The sequence below is a fragment of the Zonotrichia leucophrys genome, chromosome 1 (genome assembly GCF_028769735.1).
Source record: "Zonotrichia leucophrys gambelii isolate GWCS_2022_RI chromosome 1, RI_Zleu_2.0, whole genome shotgun sequence".
Classification (NCBI taxonomy): Eukaryota; Metazoa; Chordata; class Aves; order Passeriformes; family Passerellidae; genus Zonotrichia; species Zonotrichia leucophrys.
This window is the reverse complement of record NC_088169.1, coordinates 32,024,292-32,046,585: the sequence shown is the minus strand read 5'-3', so window position 1 is coordinate 32,046,585 and position 22,294 is coordinate 32,024,292. Positions and strand designations below refer to the sequence as shown.

Below are 22,294 nucleotides of genomic sequence, written 5' to 3'. Positions count from 1 at the left end.
CTAGATTAAACCATGAAAAAGTTAAGCAAGGGGTATGGTCTTGGGATGGGATTCACTTCACTGAACTGTACTGAAGTTAAGCAAAAGAGGCAACTAGATAGAACTAAGTAGGGAAATATAGGAATCTTCAAAAGGTCATTTTCTCTAACTTTCAAACAGCTATTTTAAGAGACTATGAAACAAGATTAAATTTGCATTCCAGCATCTCATGGTTAGTAATGATCTGCAGCAGTAGATTGTGCTTATTTGATCATCCACAATGATCCTCCTCACTGCCCATTCCCACACACAAAGAATCTGGGTTTGCTGCAAATTCTTCTCTTACTTCTTCCCCAATATGACTGTAAGATACCTTTTTCCTGAAATTTGGAGGTGGGTTCCTTCAGACCTTATAATCCTTTCTTTTCTATAAACATCTTCTAGTGATGTTCTTCCAGTTTTTTTGGGCATCTTTTTAAGTGACAGTCATGCAGGCCTGAGATGCTCCAAGTATTGTCTCTCAGGAAGAGGCTTAGACAGATTTTTCAAAACAAACCCCCAGTTTACTAGCCAGAAAAACATGACTTGGAGCTAAATAAAACCTAGAATACAGGGGGGGGGAAAAGACACATATAAACTGGGACAGATTCTAAATCTAAGGTAGTTGACCATGACTCTAATAAAAAATAAATCTGAAAGAGCTCTGACACATTTTCACACTTATCTTCTCAATCCTCCCTTCCTTGTCATCCCTCCTCTTGGACTGTTATTCAAATCACAGTTTCCAGCAGAACAAACCCCTTCCAAACTACTGACAATTCAGTGCATAAACAGAGTTTTTCCTCACTGTGGCAACTTTCCAAGTAAGGACTGTGAGATCATCATACAATTGTTTTTACCATAGAACAATAACAACGTAGTATCACTATACAATAATTAATTACGAAGCAGAAGGGAAAAAAAAAAAAGAAGCCATACTACTCTCCCCTGATGTTTTTCTCAGCACTTAAAAACCTCAGAATCCCAGGCTGAGCCCTTATTAATGAACAAATAACTAGAGAACTAAACATAGTGCTACCAGAAGTACATTAAAAATGTTTCTTGCTGCGGTATTTTCCTCCTGTTATTTTATGAAGATTTCTGGTAAAAAGCAACCTGATCAATCTCTTAATAGCTGGCAAAGCCAATGAGAGCAACTCAGGATTTGCAACAGAGCAGAAAGCACATTACTCACGGTTGCTCAAAGGATTCAACTTCTTTTCAAACCCAGTGTTGGGACAAACCAACATCCAGGGAAAGGGCAGCTCTTCACTAACACACAATTTTAAGTTTCAGTGTTTGTCAAAATAAGGAGGTATCTGGTGCAAGGGCTGTCACTGACTGTAAGTGCTGCACCCATCATTTGTCACTACAGGCACATCAGGGATCTACAACCACAGTTTTCACTTCAGAGCAAGCTTTTGTCTCAGTGGTCATGAGTTTGCTACCCAGCAGTCAGCTTCTAAATGTATATTTGTCACAGGCTAAACTAAACATGCCTTTTTCCAGCCCTACAAATTCACTCAAAGCCTGATTTATCCCACAGTTTTCCATGTGCTGTGCAGGGGAACTGCAGGGCAATACAGCAGACAGTAAGCATTACACTCTGTAGGAGTTATCAAAATGCACAAGCAGCCCAAACAGCCTAAGTCCTGCTGAATCCAAGCAATCACTGACCTTTACAAATCTTGAAGCTTGCTCCTAATTTTACATAAACCATTCTCCTACTGATTACTGTCATGTATTATCCAATTATCACTATGCATTCTATGTTGGTTAAATATTTTATCCACGTGCTAGGTGAATGCACAAACTCAATCAGTAAGACATGCCATATATCCACTTCACATCACCTCTAAATCACACAAGTAGACACTTCTGGTTTGGTATCAATCTTCCTACAATACCATAATGCTGCACATAGGCCTGCATTAGTCCTCTGCAGACATCCTGCTTGTTGGCTGTAACCTAGCTGATATCAGCCACATTTCAATGTTCCCCATAACTCCAGCAGCAGAGCTGTGGCAATTACATTTCCCATTTTATCAGTCTTCCTGACATACCCAACACAGCTGTCTCAGACTCCTCTTGTAACATAAGTTCTTTGATCATCCCTGCAGTTTTTCACCAAGTGGTTTGAGTTGAAATGGACCTCAAAGACCAACTAAACCTGCCATGGGCAGGGAGACTTTCCAGTAGACCAAGTTGCTCAGAGCCACATCCAACCTGGCTTTGAACACTCCCAGGGATGGGGCATCCACAGCTTCTTTGGGCAACCTGTTCCAATGTCTCACCACTCACACTGTAAAAAATTACTTCTTCATATCTAATCTAAATCCACCCTCTTTCAGTTTTCGCTGCCTCTATCACATACTGAGGTGAGGTTTCTCAGACACTGCAAGAGGTGTTGCACACTTATGCTGTATCAGGTCCCAGCCCAGATGCACCCAGCTGAGATTCCCTCCCTCAACTGGAAATACCTCTTTTTGACACTTGCCTGTACCCCATACATCATTTTCATGATGGTATCAAACTGACAGACTAAAGACAAACTTAAACCCACTTACCCTCATATAGGCCTTTCTCCTTCAAAATCTTCCATTGCTGAAATCCCTCTTCATAGGAAAAGTTGCTGCATTACTTCCTAAGCTGAGGCTGTAGCACCATCCAGTTTCAGGCACTCAGCACTGATGCCAGAGTCAGGTGCCCAGGCTCTGTTAACAGTCAAGACAGAAAGCAGGAGTTGGGTGCCTAATTAAAAATCTGCCTCTTTCCCCTGATTACATAAGAGCTCAGACTGTCATACTGCTAATTTGGATATCAAGGTTAAACTGGGTAAGAGAATTCATGACAATGTGTGGCCTGACACGTTGCTGGGTTGAATTCCATCCCTTTAGTATTATCTAATTGTCCAATTCATTGTATAGTCACTCCATCTAAAACTGTGCACCAGAAATTAACATCCTACTCCCATCCACAAGTTTCAACAGCCTGCTTTCAATACAGCATGCCAACAATATCAACTGCAGAAAAAAACAAACAAAAAAGCCTCAAGAAAACTAAACAAGCGAACTCCCAGAGAATAATTAATCATATATATCTACCTCCTTCTGTCTCTCTCGTGGCAGTTCTTTGGGTGTGTTTACAGTTCTTACACTAACTTAATCTTCCTCCACCTTGAACAGTATTTTTGTTGCAACACCATATTAAATGGCTCAGTAGAATCCAGAGAGACCAGATCTAGCCCATTTATTTTTCTAGAAAACCTACTTTCTTATTAAAAAAAGATACTAGGCCAGTTTGACCTATCTTAGAAAAATAGATTGTGCTTCATCCTTCCTCCCCTCAATTCCCATGTCTTTAATTATTTATTCCTTAAAAAATATTTCTAAGGTTATTAGGGTCAAATTAACAAGCCTGAAGTTTCCTATATTTCCATATATGTAAAATTCAATAGTATGAGTAATAAAAATCCTCTAAAAAATCTTAGTAACTGATCTATATTTCAATCACACATATAAAAAGTACCTTGAAGAAATTCCCAAACTGGAAACTCCCAATGCAGCAACTTAAAAAGCTATTCTGACAGTCAGAAATTCTGATTGATTTTAAAATATGAGAGATGCAAAAATTGGATGCTTTGTCTGAGAAATGTAATATCATGAGTAAAACACCCAAGACTTCCTGAAATCTCCTGAGGCCACAAAAAACACAGGATATAGTTAAAGCCTTTGTATAACTTCATATGTGTTGGACTCTATAATCTTGGGAGTCCTTTCCAGTCTTATGGGAAATTCCAGTGCAAATCTGAAATGTTTGTGGGGTTCTGTCACACAAGCCTCTGAGAGTTGCACAGTACCTTAAATTCTCATTATTCAGTTAAATTTCTTATATTCACAAACTGTTGAATAAGTTCATGTAGGCTTCTCAATTACTCGGGTCACTCAAGCATGCAACATCTGGAAAAATTTCTGTTATAAGGCATGATGTTTTTCTTGATAATATCCAAAAGCTTTTTAAAAGAATAAGTACATTTTTCATTTCAAGAAAACTGTTAACATGCTGTGAGAATTTGGTTTGTTTTTCTTCCTCTTCTTGTTGTTTTAGTGTTTTGGTATCTCTATCAGCTTGAAATAAAATGCAAAAAAACCCAAACAACAAAACCCAAAAAAACCCCTTAAAAATACAAAACACTTCTTAGTCTGCAGTTTCAAACCCTTTTTCTGACTCACATTTGCATTTCTCTGCCTTGAGCTGCAAGTAATCATTTTGTTAAAAGGTAATATTTCTATATGTTGCCTCCTTCAGACAAATTTGGTCTTAATTTTAATATACTCACTTACTGACTCATTCTTCAAACAACACAAGTGTGAGTTGTGCATCTTGGTGCTTTAGCAGTAGGTTTGTAGCTGACTGCACATGTCCCACAATAGTCAAAATAGGCAAGCAGTTAAGATTTCTTCTGAATATCGTGGCTAAAAATGTCTAATTGTGCTAAATTATTAGCTATTGGACATCCAATAGGAGGGGTAGAAGTGGGAGGGCAGGCACTCATCTCTTCTCTTTGGTGACCAGTGACAGAACTGCAAGGGAATGGCATGAAGCTGTGTTGGCAAGGTTTGGTTAGATATTAGGAAAAGGTTCTTCACCCAGGTGGTTGGGCAGTGGAACAGTTCCCCAGGGTGGTCACAGCACCAACCAAGCCTGACAGAGCTCAAGAAGCATTCGGACAACACCCTCAGGCTCATGGTGGGATCCTTGGGGCTGCCCTGTGCAGTATCAAGAGTTGGACTTGATGATCCTCGTGGGTTCCTTCCAGCTCAGGAGATTCTATGATCAAGTAAGTTCTGGTTCAGGAAGGTGACTCAGCTGAGGGGCAGCACAGGAGCAGACACACAACTATAGGCTTCAGTTCCACTGTAGCAAGCAGAAAAGTTAACATTTATCCTGGTGTAGATTTTAAGACTGACCTGACTTTTTGGGAGACCTCAGATCCCTGACAATTGCTCCTGACTTCACCAAGGGCTGCAGATCCTCAGTGTCTACAGAGGACTTTTATTGAGATGCCTGACTACAGTTAAAAGATATTAATTTAAAAATTTTCCCTGCCCCCCCAAAGTCATGAGAAATCCTGCACTAAAGTTAAAAATAACTATGAGTCTATTCTGCTATTTTTTCTTCAGAGAGTAGCATGCTAGCAATGCCTCAGTATGAAACAAACTGCAGATTTTTTGTCTTTTATTGCAGTGCTTCAAGTTATTGCAGGCCATATGTAAGGAGACCATACAGAGTGTTCACAGGTGTTTGTACTGCACAGTCCAGACCTTCTGGTGTGGGGAAGTCTGTACTGAGGACTTACATGGTTACTTTCTATCTTCCTAGCTAAAAGGAAAATACTGATGGAAGTAGGAAATTATCCATATGCAGTTTCCATGAATGAAAGAAGCATGGTAAGCAGCTGGTTTTGAAAGTTGGTTTAGTTGGTTCACATTAAGTGTTAAATCTCTCAGTACGTTTTAGTGAAACAATTATTGCTGAAACCCTCATTACCATTCTGTGGTAGTTCATCTATGTATCTCCCAAGGATAATACTGAGATTATTAACAATTAGGTACTGGACATTTTGTAATTTAAACATTGTAACAGCTTTATAATTAAAAGGCAAACACAGGAGTAAAATTAATGTTATTGAATTGAATGCAAGCTTAGGCTGGATAAACTTCCAAAGACTTTAAAGGAGTTGATGTAAGAGTAGCATTTAATTCCAGAAAAAGCTTGATTTTTGTGCTTGCACAGAACATAACATAGACAAACTATTTGTAAAAAGAGGCAAAATCCATAAGAAAGAACCAAAGTAATAGACCACAGATCGCTCTTGTTTCCAGACACTTAAAACATTTGAAATTCTGCCTTTGCCTTCTCCCTTTGTGCCCTCTTCAGCTGTTCTCATTAGCTATGAGACATTATATCCTCTTACTTTTCTTTCTCTCCCTCTCCCTGGATTCAGGCTCTATTCAATACCATTACGCCTTCACATAACACATTATTCAAACTCAGTTCTTCATCTCTCTCTTCACTGCTAAAAGCCATGGTTAGCTCTGTATACTAAAGCCAGCAGTCAGAAAACCCTCTAATGGAATACAGAACATTACAGAAAGGCCAAGTGGCACACATTATGCAATGACTGCACATGTAGTTATTGCAATTACCCATGCCACGTTGGCATGGGGCATGATTTGATCTAGTATTAACAAGAGGATGATGAACATTAGGCCCTAAGAAACAAAATCACTGCACATTGAACACAGCCACACAGTCACACATGGCCTGCTCTGCATTTATACTTTACAAACTGGCAAGAAGGAAAAAGGAACAAACTAGCAAATGCTGGTGGTTTTTGCTAAAAAGCCTCAAATTGTAAAAGCAGATAGAAAATCTGCAGTAAAAGGAAACAACAATAATCGTAAAGCAGCTTGCTGTGCTTATATTAATGATCACCTCTCCTTAGTCAGTCACCTGTGCTGTTTGTCCACTCATCATCTACACCAGTACATAATTTAGCAGGGCACATTTTCTAGAGATGTCACCCAGAGAACTGACTGAAGAGAAAGCTGTTACTTTTACTTAAAAAGAGTGACATAACCTGTCTTATACACAATTAAGGAGCCATAATAAAAAAATTATGTGGAGCTTTACATATGCAACATAGAGTTTGACTCCTAATAAAGAAGCCACTAAATCTACATCAGTGGAAAGAAAGTATTCACCAAAGTACCAAGCAAACAGGCAAACAGAAGTGGTGGCATTCTCTTTTCTTTCTCTCCTATCTTCTCTCCAGATCTACTCTAACACAAAGCTTCAAGCAGGTAGTGCAATCTGACAAAAAATGGAGTGGGTTGCACAGTCAGGGCTGTATTTGAGAAACACTTAATTAGGATGATATGCTGTCCCTGTAGGGGAGCCCCAAATGCTGGCTTTTAGTTCTATTATTGTGGATTTCTTTGCAAGTGTGGAGACAGACCCCACAAGGGAGAAGTCATAGCTGTCTTGGGGTAGAATGACAATTCTTTTTTAATTTCTTCAGCAAGAAACAGAGCTGCATTGGATGGGGATGAAGGATTGCCTCAGGCATTTCTTTTCCAATGCAGACAATGATTAATAAAAGAAAGAAAGATGGTATGAATGACTGGCGTTACTGCAATTCCTTTTAAGTCACAATATAGCTACAGGATCTGGCAATGCTAATTTGCTGCTGGCAACTTTATCCTGGCCTTCTTGGCATGGAGAAAGATCTGTAAGTGCATGCCTGATTCCCAAGTTGTTCTTCATTGAGCAGTTCAAGATGGTCAAAAGAAAAAAATTAAACATAACCCCCTAGAGCATCCTGTTGTGCACTCTCTTCCATTCTGCCCCAATTAAATAACTGAGTCCATGGTATCGACCATTTGCTTTAATTTCAGATGTGGGCACAGCCATGGCAGCACACCTCTCTAGACTTTCCAGTAATTGATTCTCAGTCTGCATTAAGAAACACATTTAACACAAGAAAAGCAATGCTTCAGGAGAAAGTGCATCTGCTGACTTTGTCTGCTTGACCTTACAAAGGAATTTGATCTCCCTTAGCGGGAGCAGGGCAATAACATCTCTGAGAAGTCAATACTGCTCACCATTGACTCTACTCCACCATTCATTATTTGCTGAACTCTGTAAAAGGGGACTATGGGCACTACATCAGGGACAAGGACACTGAGGTCCACCCTCCATTTCTGCACGCAACCATAAGCATCACATTTGACCAAGAGCATCCTGTTACACCTCTCACTACTTCCTACTCCCATACCAGCAAAACTTCCTGCCTCTACCAGAAGATTCTTATTATTAGTCTTCTTGATACTGCCTTGCAGTTCAGGCCACATCCTCTCATCTCATCAGCATGTGTGGCCCAACTTCTCTTACTCTGGAATGCCAGAAGCAGCTGCTTAGCTCAAAACACAGCTGCTCTGCACACAGGAAGCAAGAGGAGTCCTATGACTGAACTTTGCTTGGAAACAAATGGCCAAGAGTCTTCTCACTTCTGCTAACAGGAGCCCCAGAGACAGAGATTTCTCTCTCAGGGCCTAGAAATGTGACCACCAGCCTCTGCACCCTGCCACAGACAGGACATAAAGCACCTCTTTCACTGTGGAGAAGCAAATACTTCACAAATGTTTGTGAAGTGCCCAGCAGGGTTTAGATCCCATCCTGAAGGATACTGCTCTGTGCTACAGCAATGCTCAGTGACAGGCAGACTTGTCTTCTTCAACAATATCTCTGGATGGTTAAGGAGAAAAAGTAAAGAAAGACTGGTTTGTTCCTATGGTAGAAACAGGCAACAAATATTGGCCTTTCAGCATAGGCTGTACTTTAAATCTCACAGACTTCCAGAAACACACAATTTGTCCAAATACAAACATATCATACTGTCACTAGCTATTGAACTTCCTCACCTTCTGTGGGCAATGCATCCAAATAAGAACAGAAAACCTGTGGCCAATATAATGAACTAGTCACACTACAAACCATGTGGTAAAAGCATGCCACTGGTACCAGAATGTTGGATCTTGTCAGTGCTTCATTATTTCCAAGGCTGAAAGTTCCTTGTGGATTTCCCTGCCTCTAATTTATGATGAATCTTTGAACCCTTGCCTTCAGTGTCAACAGATCACCACACATTACAGTAGTAGTGACTAAAATTATCTTACCTTACTCCACCTTTCACAAATTAAATTCAGCATGTGTATCCAGTTCTTTTTTTAATGAAGTCTGAAAGACAAAAAAAGCACAAATTATTTCTGACTGAATCAATCCATATAAACAGGCTAGTAGTAGAGGACTGGGGGGGAAGCAGGGCAGTAAGTAGTAATTACAGGGACTAAACCCAACTAAAAACCTGTGAATAAATGCTGAGTGTTAACATTTTATAACATAGCTTCTCTATCATTTGAAACAAAATCATTCATTCAGTTTCACACTTTCACCTCTTTATTTGCACTCAGAGAACAAAGTCTATATAACTGAGAGGTAGGAAATAACTCAATGGATCAAACTTTTTATCTTAAGGTCAAAACATGAACTTATCAAGTAGTATGCCTTCCAGTATAATTTTAACCTGAAATATCCACAATTTTGCTTCAATGGAGCATGTTAGAAATCTTTGAGTGTGGTACTACAAAACTGTGGCAACAGGTTCCCATGTGGAGAAGATGCTTCTCTATTAATATGTACACATGGGGCAACCATATAAATATATACAGTAAGATTAAGAAAAGTAGCACCCCTCAAAACACTAAATTCAGGAAAGATTCATACATAAAGCAGTGTTCAAATGTGCGATGCAGTAATTAAGATGCAATTCATCAGCTTACAGCAAAACTAACAAAGGAGAACCAGAACTGAAGTAAAAGAAAGAAAGTACAAAGATAAAAAAGCACACTACAGACTGACAAGAAATTCTGCTACCAATTGAGAGCTTATCAGTTGATAAAAACCAAGAAGAAAGAAGGCCTTCCAGCCAGATAACAGAGCCACAAAAAGGGAGATACTTCACGGGGGTGTACCAGCAATGTGCTCCTGTTGCTACAAGCAGCAGCAATGAAACTAAGTTAGGAACACTTGCTACAATGAGCTGAACAGCACCCAGCTCAGTCTGCAACATGCAGAGAACGGCTTGTGCAGACGAGGAAGAGCCATCTTCTGCAAGAACACTGTTAAACTCAGCAAAGTGCAAGCCCAGATGAGTTACAATTTGCTCTGCAGAGATACATAACAAGGGCTTTCGACACTGAGGTGAAAAAAAGTGTTAAGATAAACAGAATGTTAACAAAGTAACAAATGTAAGCTGACTAATAGCAACGAAAAAAGACAGTTTAGACAAGGGTATCCTTGTTTTCCCTGTAATAAAGTGTTACACCAATGTTAAAACAGATTTAACAACTCAGGAAAACACATCTGGCCCTGTGCTTTCACGGACTCATAAAAAAAGCATCTAAAATTTCTGGCAAAATTATACCTCGTCATAGAAGTGGCCTGCAAAGCAGCTTAGGTTTTGCTCTCTTTTCGTTGTCCAAGGTGAAGGCAGAAGAACAAACTTGAGGTTCACATCTATGACTGTCAGTTTAGATGAGAAGTTACAAAGCATTTAATTAATCCTGGCTTTTTGGCCTCCATAAGGACAGAGAAATCTAACATTATATGGAGCTCTTTTCAGGGTAAATGTGAATATGAATATGAACTGTGATATGCAAGTTATCAGAAAAAAACCATCATATACTATTTAAAATCATTTTTATATTGGCAAATTCAGTTGCTAAGTTCCAATTTAATAGTCTTTATAACTTCAACCTTATTTATTTAGTATGGTTATTTTTTTCTTTTTCCACTCCAAAAGCAGGGCAAGTGCTGTGAAAGCTCCTAGACACCATGAAGGCTACTGTCAAGGCAAGTCATTGCCAGTCACAGCCGCAAGATGAAGGGCTGATACTGTGGACCCACAACATTAATATCCTGTAATATACTGTACCACCTTCACCTTCAAGACATCTAATATAAAACTTAAACCTGGTCAGTTGTTATTTATTTTATTTAAAGGAAGAAACTGAAATGGCAGAGATGAAAAAGGAATCTAAAAATTCTATTTTCAACACTGTGACAAAAAACAGATTAGTTCTGTGGAGACAGGCAAATCCTTTTCAACTTTGGGGCTTAGCTCACATATCTGTAAAAGAGACAATGTGACCTAGTAAGTATATTGAGCTTCTTTGTTGCCAAGTCATATTCCTAACTTGTTCACCACCTTTTGCAAGTCATACCCATCTTGCAAAGCAGCACTGAGATTGGTGATGTGTTTTAAAATCAGCCCATCAGTGAGATTTAAAAAAAAAATATTTCAAGTTCTGCAGAGAAGGCCCGACCTACCCCTACCAATCTCTCTACAATTTCTGACCTCCTGCAGATGCCCTGCTCTGCACCCCCTTCTGAAAGCAACTTTGGGCTTTCAACTACATTTCTAGAGGCCATTTTTAAGTCCTCCTCTTTGACACAACCAGTTTTTAATTGCACTCCAGTTCCGTTGCACTTTGGTACCTGATTAAGAACTGCAAAAGTGCAGCTTTAGCTATCACAACTATACTGAAGACCAACAGCACATGACCAGTTATTACATTCTGAGATGCCAATGGTACTTGCAGATGAAAAATTCTAACTGGGCACCAATTCAAGCCCTTTTGCACCTTACACTGTAAAGTTTTAAAATTATATTGCCCTGTAATAGCAATAAAACGATAGCAGAGTGTTGTAGTGAACTACTGTAGACTGCACCAAAGGATCACCTTCTCTGCATGTTCTGCCTTCTTTCTTTGGCCTTTTGCATTAAGGCAGTTTTATTACAGAAAAAAACTCAAAACACCACATTCTATTAAAGACTGCAGCATGGTTTTGCTTAATTAAAACCATTCAGAAATTGTTTTGCAATAGACTGGTGATGGCAGTTCAAACCTTAGAGCTTGCTGCCAGATTTTAAAAGCCATTCAGATCCTTCTCTGTACAGAAATTGTACATAGTGAGGCTTTTTCTCTCCCCAATCACTTATACTTGCATCCAGGGTTACCACATAAATTAAGGAGAACATAATTTCTCCATTAAATCTGCCACACCATTATTCCAAAGTACTGCAGAAAGTGAAGTGCATGACACTATTTTGTGTAGAAAAACATCAGCATGATAAAAACCAAACACAAAAATAACAGGGAGTGTGCATGCCCTCATTGGAAATCCCTCACTTTCTCCTCCATGCTCCCTTCTTCCTTCTTTCTGACTCACTGAATAGCAGCTAAATCATTCCAGGAAGGAAGGCACAACTAACACTGCTCCTTTGCAATTAAATGTGGTATCAACACCTCTGAAGGGTACCTGCAACCAATGACACCAGGTGTGATTTTGTCTATTAGGTAATCAGGGAAAAGCAGAGCTACTTTGACTGGAGGTTAGCCAAATGGCACATGTTGGTATAACCTAAAAGTCTTAAAAAAAAAAATCCAAGCACACCACATTAAAAGCAAAAAGACTCCATTAAAAAAAAAGACTTCACCACCCCACCCAACTTCTCCCCAGAATAGCTGGACAGAAGAAAAAGAGCAAAACAGAACACTTTGCAAAAGGTACAATGTAAAACCAAAGCTCTCTAACAAGCTCAGGATGGGGAAGGACTGTTTGCTGATAATACTGGCAAATTTGAGGAACAAGAAACTCTGCAGTGGACAAGAAGGTGAGGATGAACCACATGACAGCAGAGCTGCAAACTAATGCTCATTCAAAACAAGTTGTTAGACTCAGTGTAGCTCAGAAGATATTTCCTGTAAACATATTTTAGAGGCTCAAGTTTCCAATAATCAGCCTACAAACATAGGCAGCATGTTCTTTTTCTAGCAGACAGAAGGTAGAAAATACTGTGTTTCCTGCTGTGCTGTCTGATCTCCTTTGCTTTGGGGCAAATAAAATACTGCATTGTCTCAACTCTATGGCCACTCTTGCAATATATCATTTCTTGGGCTCTTTCTTCATTCCCCATTCTGAAATACCAGTTTACAGGAAACAAGAATGTAAAGAAGATAAACTCACTTCATTCTGAGCAAATCATTATTGTGATCAATATGGCACCTCTTTTTGCAGTATTAACACAAGATGCTATCACAATTACACCAAAATATACCCTCCAGGAAAAGAGTAAACCTGCCTTGTCTTCATGTCACTTCCCAAGAATTACTTCAGATTCACTTGAATTATGTATGCAACCTGTACTGTGCACATTATGTACACAACATTAAAATTTTATCTATTCTCAGCTCCTGCTTGTGAAGGAATAAACACGTCTTCAACTCTATCTATCACTTGGTTGCAGCAGTGCTTTAACATTCCTAATGCTAGGCTGTGTTTCTGAAGGAGTCACAGCTTCTTGTCAGGCAGAAATACAGATACAATTTACCTTGCTCTACATGTGATTTTTATGAAAAGAAAATCACAGAACACAGAAATACCTCCCCAGGTTGAACACACAGAGTCAGAACCCAGAACATGACCCAACATTAGGTCCATTCCTCAACACTGTCAAATACACACCTCCACAAAGTCCATCTAGATAAAGAGTGCAATTCTGCAAAATGGGAAGCCAGGAAGAGAAGATTACAAAAGACAGACTCGAGGTCAAAGTGGTTTGCACAAGTAGATCCTGTATTTCATATTCTATTTTACATACTAAAGAGAAGACATGGTTTGATTTCACAAGCATTACTGACCCAACCATCTGCTACGTGTTTATGCAAAAAGATGAGGTGACACCCAGGACCATGGTGCACCAGCTGTGAACAATTTTGTAATAGTGTTGATAGCAAATGAATGGTGTCCAGTGTCTAAAATTCTTACTCTCTTCTTTCATTTATTCTATCATTGTCACAGTAAGACACATTTTATTCAACTACCAAATGCCCACAATGCCTCTCCCTTTTTTATCATGGGAGGCAATGTTTTCAAGCTAGATAATATTTCACTGTAAAACTAAACATCCAAGGAACAATGGCTGGAAATTATCTTCATGCAGTGTAACCGATAATTTTCTGAGGATGTTAAGTTTTACACAAATTCCCAAGATGTTGAGACATCCTACAAACTGGCCTTGTAATGTTCATTTTATGAGCCCCCAAATGCAGCTTGAGAGCTCATGTAAATGGGAACATTGGGTACTCCAGCCATGAAACATACAGTACAATATGGAGAAATCTAGGCTGCATTATTAACTTCATACTCATGTAAACAGTCATGTTTACTGTGAAGGTTGTTTTCCAGAAATGCGAATCACAAAGGAACAGGGGGAAAAATGCAAGTTCTAGGGAGGTTGGGAAAGGTTTAATACTTTAAAAAAAAAAAAATGCTGCACACTGTAACATTCTTCCTTCATCGTTACCACAGCCCTCCCAAATGCCTATTTGACATATGCCTTCCCATCAATCTTTTAGATGTCTGCAAATGTTGCTAGTGACAATAAAGTGCTATACTAAGAAGAAAATGCTCTTCCCATTTATCCAGGATGCCTTGCTTATGACTGGAAGGGGGATCAAATCTTCACATAAATTGAGTCAAATTACAAGAGTTCTTGTCTCCTACTTATCACAAATATAACACCAGCTAAGCAGATCTTCACTGGTAAGTGTTCTGTCCTCCATTTGTCTTTCTGCTAAATTTTACATTATATTGCTATTTAAAGACACCTCTGTTTTTTAAAGAGACAATTCTTACCTGTGCCAATTTTTTTCTAGCCCACAATAAATTCTTACTGGTGGCCCTTTGTGACATTTTGATCTTCCATGAAATTTAAAGACTACGGTGATGTTCAGATATCTGAAATATAAATCCCACTAACAAGTACAGAAAAGAACACACAGTCCTTCTTGAGATATTAGGAAATATTTGCATCACCCCAAAAAAGTCAAAGCATTTACAAGGAAGTCAGAATGGAGACAACATGGGTGTTGAAGCCAAACCCCTCCCTTCCTCAGATCACACACAGACATAGACACTGGCAGCCTTCTCTCACTTGTACACATAAAAGAAGCTGTTTCCCTCACACTCTCCCTGTGCAAATGGAGGTTTATCCTTCCATGTGCCCAACCAGGCCCCACTCCCAACTGCTCTCTGTACCCTGAAGGTGCTCATCTCTTTCCACTCTGCCCATGCACTCTGTCTCTCTTACTGCATTCCAGCAAAATCTGTCTTCCTTACTATGTACCAGCAAAAGAGTAGTCACTTTTCCAAGCAACTTTCCTGTGTAAAATCAGTTTTCTGTATAAGTGTCAGCATTATAATATCATGTTCTCATCAGAATCTACAGAGCTATGGGACAATGATGAGAAATCTTCCTTATGCAGGCAAAACCACAATGGCCACATTCTTCCTATTACTCACTACCTCCTGTTTACCAAAACACAATTGAAAGTCATCTATGTCTCTCAGGAACAGAGAATAATTTGAGTAACTTTTCCCAGACACCCACATTTGAGAGTGTTTATGACAGAAAGAGCTCACTCTAGCCAGCTCAGTTGCATGCATTTTTATGTCATGTATTTAGAGCCATGATGCTAATATTTAATGATAGCAATACTTGTGACACAGTCCTTTTCATACATAGAGGACACTGTCAACATAGCATTATTTATTTCATGTCCTTGTATGTGCACTATACAAATCAACATTTTACCATTTTGGTCCACATATCCTCAGAAGAAGCCCTTCCAACTGTTTGACAGAAATAACATTGAAGCCTGGGAAAAAATAAATCTTATCCTGTAAAGTCAGGCCACTTGTGTCTATTTCTGAAATGAGACAGAGGAAATCTATTATAGCAGTTTGTATTTCAGGAATCTGGGACTTATAATACATTCACCTATCACATACAGGAAATTGGATTAAGTTATTGGCATTTAGTGCAATCTAGAATATTGCAGTGCTGTCTTTTTTTTTTTTTTTTTAACAGCAGACTCCATACTCTGTTATTCTCCTCTGCCTGTAGCTGCTTTGACATCTGGAACTAACAAGTATTTATCTAAAAAGTAAATTTGAATTAAGGATCATGAACCTACACCCTTGAAACTGTGTTTCACGTGAACATAGAAGGTCAATTCAGTGTTATGTGAGACATCAAACCTACCAATTAGGTGCTGTTTATTTAAGCTCACACAGACGAGTCAGAGGTACTCTGTTGCTTTAAAGGCAAAGCATCAATTTGAAATGAAAACAGAGCTAATCCCAGATTTCTGCATCCCTATAAAATACAAGGACAATTCTGCACAGAAATAACATGCCATCATAATCCAGGCCATAACCTCATTTAACCAGAGCAAAATGAACCACCCTCATCCTCACACTGGTTCTGACTCCAGAGCACGACAGGGGGACTACAGCCATGAAGTCAAGTGAAAACCCCAACCCTGAAGGCAAATGAAAGGACCATCTTTGTTATCCTCAGAGTATAGGCTGTACCATTCACTCTTTATTTAAACCAACACAAGCTTCAAAATACACAAAGGTTTAAAACAGATAAAAAATGAGATTGTGACTTTTCTTGCCTGATGCAGAAGCTTGTGCAACACAATAAGCTGGGAGCCCCTGTAGCAGTTCAGGCCTTCCAGGGCAACCAGGATGTGTTCACTGTGTCCTCCTGCTTGAACTGCTTCAGGATTAAGTGAAAAGCTTTTCAGGACACACCACAAACAAAGATTTAACAACTCTTTCCCCCTCCTCTTTAAAACCAGGCAACAAATCTAATCCCTATAAGAAGAGTTCTTCAGAAAACAGCCAAAGGGGCTGAGGAGATGCCCTCTAGATGCTTACACTTATACAAGACCACAAAAATAACTCATGTAAAAATTGTCATCTCTAAAAATGACACAAATAAAAAGAGAAGTTCTTCAACAAACAAGATGGTTCAGTACTGCAAATGGTGCTATTCATACTGCTCACATGCAAGGATTCTATTCCAACAGAACTCCAGTTTACATGGGTTTACTTCAAACATGCAAAAAAAGAAGCAAAAACTTGTAAAAAAACCCCAACTCCTAAAATTTTTTCCCTCCCTCCATTTCAAATTCCTATTTGAAAACAGAAATGCTGTGCTGTTCTCTGACAAGGATGTACCACACAAACACCAAGATGCTGCTTTTTCATATACTGCAGAGTCCTTTATCAGGAAGTCTAATGTCAAACAGCATATCACCACAGAAAATATGGCAACTATTTCTTCTGGGGAAAAATATAAATCCTTATTCAGTGCATGAGCTATCTTTTACTCTGAGCAAAACTTAGCTTCTGAAACAGCAATGGTCCAGTCTGGGCTGATCATTAGCTAAAAATGTAATACAATAAAAAATATCACTCATATTAAAGATGACTCACATAAATTAAATGAACTGCAATGACAGGACTGGATTTCCCCTAAGTTCTTCATCAGGCAAGGCTAGTTATAAATCATCGCTAATGCAGCTTTTGTGTAAAACAGGAGAGTAAGTGCTTCCTCCCACTAAAGAATTTTGGAGAAATGCGTTATTTTCTCTAGGGTCCTAATTTATCTACGTACTACCCACAGCAACAGCTCTGTTTCCTGCAGCCATTTCCTGCTGTCATGGCAAGGAGAGGTAGAACCACATGCCCAAGGAAGATGCCACTGTCTGTTTTCAAACTTCTGCTCAAGGACTGAGAGAGCAGAACATGTAAGGGATCAGAGTTAATCCAGCAGCTGCCAGGAAGGCTGACAAAGGGCTCAGAGTAACACAGAGCATGGCCACAAAAGAAGCCACCAAAAAAAGGGAAGAGGTTCTACAAAGGAAGAAACAAATAAAGGACAACCTGAACACCCCATCTGTTGTTTGGAACACAAGCAGCACAAGGAGCAAAAGGGAAGTGATGAATTATGCGAGCTTTCTGGCATTCAAGGCTTTCCTAGGTGGAAAACCTACCAAGGGGAGACAATCCACACCTGAGCAGCTAAAGTGAGAATCAAAAAGGGGGCTTAAATTTCAGCAGGAAGTTCACAAAAGCTTTAGAGAAGGCAAAAATAACAAAGCATGGCTCTGTAGTAATGCAGAGATGAGAAAAACAGCTGTGATATCCTGTAGGTTAGGAACAGGAGGGGAGAACAGAGAGCTGGGATCTTCTGTTTGGGTTTACAGAAAAGAAAGGCCAAGGATGTAATGAACTCTCACAATTCAAGTCCTGCCAAAAAGTACCAGTGAAATAATCCAAATAGTCTCTGCCACTTGTTACCTTTGCAGCCTAATACAGAGCCATCTTAAGGAAACAAAACTCAACTAACAGGGTGCCTTGAGAGCAGACTTTGACAAGCCCTGTTACACTTATTGCAAAATCCCTCCACAGAAGGATCAAATGCAGCTGGTTCCTTTGCACTTAATACAAATTTTATGTACCTAAATGCATACTTAAAGGCAATTGTTTAAGCAAAATTCTGACACAATCTTAAATAACAGTAATTAAGATACAAGTCAGTGGAAAAATTCAGACTGTAAAGAATGTTTTATTTCTACTTGCTTGGGTCTGGGAGGAGAAGGAGATTGTCATGTGCCAGAATTTTGTTAGTGAGCAGTCCCAAACCCACTATTTAAACTAGTTTGCATTTATAATGCTGTAACACGAGAAATATTTAATATCAGAAACACAAGTCACAAAAATTTGTCAACAAAATTTTTCCTCTGGCAGTTGGGCATCCATGACAGACATTGTTTTAAATGCTCCTCTCACACTGTATTTTTCCAAGTTGTATGTCATCAGAAGTATAAAGATCCTACAAATGCACTAACAGTCCTTGCTTTCCATTTTATTAAGGAAACAAATCTATTATAAAAGCTAGAGTAACACCAAATCTGGTTAATTCATAGCAATGAAAACACTGTCCATCAGTAAATGCTACAAACTAGCATACAAAAGAAGAACCTAAAGATGCTGTCATTTTTAAATGCTACTATTACAGCACTGTATTTCTTCCAGAAAAGATGACAGTCGCCCCTTTTATGTAAATTCTACATGGAAATGAGTGGTAATTTCAAGTACCTGAAAGCAATCTAGGAAATGATCAGGTTTTGAAAATACCCTCATCCCCTTATTCTGAAAACAAACACAAGTGATCTGGCTCCCTTATTATTGAAAGCAACTGCCAATCTCACTGTACTTTAAAAGCATACTGCTTTGAAAATACAAAATAAATGGGGGGGGGGAGGGGAGAAAAGAAAAAATTAAATTAAGATAAATTCACTACTGCAGTTCAAAACCAAAATCCCTAGCTTAAAAAAATCTCTTGTGGGGAATATAGCAAATGCTCAAGACTCAGAGGATTCTACAAGAGCATAATAAGCCATACCAGTCTAACCTCTGTTAAAATTATAGCACTAAAGTGAGTAAAATAGCAGTAAAGCCACTATAAACAAATGTTACACCTACTCTGCATATGTCAACACCAACTAGAACATGTCTCATTTTTTGCATATTACTAATTGCCAGAACATGACATATGTGCTTTTAGTGGCACAAGATGAAAATCACCCCAATATCTGGAAGGATCACTTATAGTATTTGAAGAAACTGTTTACATCAGGCACTGCACGGATCACATGCACAGTCTCAGCCTGAATACTGAAGGCAGAACAACACAGTGACTCTAAAGGTAAACAATTATGTTGCTACTTCAAATACAACTGCTTTTTTTATTCTGTTGACACAGAAATTCATTAAGCAAGAACTAGAGAACTGCAGCACCCTCCAAAGAACAGAGAGCTGCTTAAAAACTACTTGTTTTCCTTGTCCTACCGTCTAGCAGCACTGTTTCTTCAAAAGAGGTCTTCTGTCCTTAACATGGCTGCCATGCCTTACATAACATCAATGAATGAGAAAGTAGTTATTTTGTTTCCTAGGACACACACTGCCCATTAGCCATATGATTCTCCATATGGCACAGCAAACAGCCCAGACAAAGCTTTGCAGCAACGCAGCTCCAAAGATCAGCATCCTCTGAGGATAGCAGCAACAGTAATTCAGACCTCACAAGCTCCAAATTCCCTACGGTACATATTTAAATAAACAGGCATTCTTACCTTGAGAAAGCAATACTAATAATAATAGCAGTGCTCAGTAGAGCCTCCTCTGTTTCATCTGTGCTTGTAAAAATGAATCTTGGTGCAACTGTGTGCTGCAGCAGGTAATCAATAATATAACCTGCTTCTTCTGTTGCCAGAGCTGCTCCATCTGAGCGCTAGCTAACGTGAACACTGTCGGTGTGAGTCATAGCAGTGACTCAGAGCAGATGCAGAGCTGCAGGAGGAGTTTAAGTTTCAAGGCTTCCTCTCGCTCCAGCTCGCTGTCACACAGGCACTCGCTGCCTGCCTGTGTCTGTGCGTGCCTGCAGACTGCTCCAGAAGTTGGATTTTATCCTCTGCATAATCTTAGAGAGTTGAGCAGTTTCAGTTTGTTTGTTTGCTTCAGGGTTTGGGTTTTTTCCCCCAGAATAGCAATTCTGCTTCACCACAAATATATCTGTCAGGAATGCATACTAAGTGAATACCATGGTATGGCAGGTGATGCACTACTACAAGATAAATGTGGGCTTTCAAGAATAGGGGCAGAACTCAAACAAAACACGAAAAACTGTAAAATGAAAGTATTGAGTCTGGGCAATAAGCATTTATTCGTTACAACTTCACAGCAAAGTGTTTGATTTCATTAAGTACTCTGGGCACAGCAAATTTGGTCTCAAATACAGTGAGATGAGAGAGCTGTAGGAAGGACTGTACGAAGGAATGCATATGAGCAAAAATGCTCTGTGCCTGTTTAACACCAGTTTAGCAGGGAAAAGAGCCTATAGGAAAAGAGAATAGCTGCATTATAAACTGGAACAGTGCATTTGGGTTTAGGGTTGAGTTCTGGGATGATACCCACAGATATCCATCCCACCAGGCACTGATAACCTAGTCAAAGAAGCATTTTGAACACGTATTTATTTCCCAGGCCTGCCAGACTCCCCACCATGAACAAGCAAAGCATCATGAAGCCAAAGTTAGGCACTAAATGTTGGACACTTGATGTGCATTGCTGTACTGATCCCACTTATTTCTGAAAGGCACATTGTACTAAGCAGCTGCAGTATTTAACAGATTCAGCCTTCAAGAGAAGCCATCTAGTACTGAGCCATCAGGTTAAGTACATGGAAACAAGTTACTGTGGGAGGAATCAAGCAAGTATTGTCAAAAGGAGATGCTGGCTGAAGGAACAAACAATGTCACAAAACTACATAGACTTGCTAAAGAGCCACTCATACAAACATTCCAGATAGTCTGGGGGAAAAACACTTGGTTTATGTCAAAGCATTTACAGCTGAACATTTTTCCTCATACTTAGCAAATGTCCAGTTGGCTATCACCCAGCTAAACAGATTTGTGTTGAGATTTCTCATGGAAAGGCTAATACCAAAGCATGACTTTCATGGGTCTGTGTGTTTTGTCATTTTAAAGAATTCCTTCTTTTTCAAAGCCCAGTAAAATGAAAGGTACCCCTGCCCATTCAATCCAAGTATGTGTGCAGCACTCTTCAGGACTGTATCTGGCTGGTAAAACTGCTGAACAAACTTTGTACTACTGAGTGCGAATGTTTACTCCATGTCTCTTAAAGCAGCCAAGAACACTGCCTTGGCAGGGATCAAGACATGAGAAGGAATCAAGCTGAGCAAAACAATTCTTGAAGCATGGTCATGGAAACAGCATAAACAAGGGGGATATAGAATAGTTGGTATCTATGAAGATACACTGAATTAAATTCTTTCCCCTAAAACCATTAGTATTCTATCACTTGGAAAATCTGTTGAATCCCATCCTTTCCCCTGGTTTACTAATGACAGTGACTATTTGCTCCTGTTAAGTTTCCAAGGCTTTATTTTCATGTTTTAAATGTTTGAATAAGTAAGAGAATGCTAAGAACCACAGCATATCAGAGAAAAAAAAAACCCCAAAACACAAAAAACACAACAGCAGCAACAAAAAAATAAACCAAGACACCTGGGATTTTAATCAGGAAAACAAACATGGTCCAAATGGCATCTATGACATAGGCAGAGAAGAAGACAAAACTGGATGATGCTCCACATGTCTGGGGGTTTGGAGGATGGTAATTTGTTTTCTTTTTGGAGGTGGGGAGTTGTGGTTTTTGTCTCCTTTAAAATACATGGCATGCAATTGTATATTTACATTCAATTTTGTGCTGCTGTCCAGCTAAGAGCCAAGATTTGGATCAAAGCTGACTCAAAGAAAAGAGCTGTTAAAGGCCTCAAAGGGATAAAGCACACCAAGAGTGAGCACCCACTGTGAAAAATGCATGTACTTGCCTCAGCTGCAAATGACCTCATCTACAAATCAGATGTGATTTAGCTGCTGTAGGCAGTAGTTTCCTGTTGTTTAATTGATCAGCTTTTTTTGCTGGACATTCTGCACTAGAAAGGGGCTGGGTCAGGGATTGAAAAGTGGGAAAACCTGAAGCTTCTTATCCTCCAAAAAAGTGAATGTACACAGATGTGGATGAAATCTTGACCAGAAATTTAGTACAGCCTTCTGAACTAAACACTGCTGCAAGAGATTCTGCATCAAGAGGCAGTGTAGACTATTCTTTACAGTCTACAGAAAATGTTGTTTCCTTCTTCACC

The 22,294-nt window shown here is 39.3% G+C and overlaps 1 protein-coding gene across 16 annotated transcripts in view; it reads right to left on the bottom strand.

Annotated features, from left to right (window-relative positions):
• Positions 1 to 22,294, bottom strand: part of INPP4A (inositol polyphosphate-4-phosphatase type I A) — a 109,889-nt gene that overhangs the window by 61,596 nt on the left and 25,999 nt on the right. For 5 of the 16 annotated variants that reach the window (XM_064711045.1, XM_064711130.1, XM_064711119.1 and 2 more), the window contains exons 1-3: positions 19,701 to 19,885; positions 8,760 to 8,820; positions 2,586 to 2,732 (exon numbers count right to left, since the gene is read on the bottom strand). The gene's annotated coding sequence lies outside the window, so the exon portion shown is untranslated. Of the gene's footprint in view, positions 1 to 2,585; positions 2,733 to 8,759; positions 8,821 to 19,700; positions 19,886 to 22,294 lie in introns of those variants that run through there. The other 11 variants (XM_064711149.1, XM_064711167.1, XM_064711177.1 and 8 more) reach the window with 4 other exon arrangements.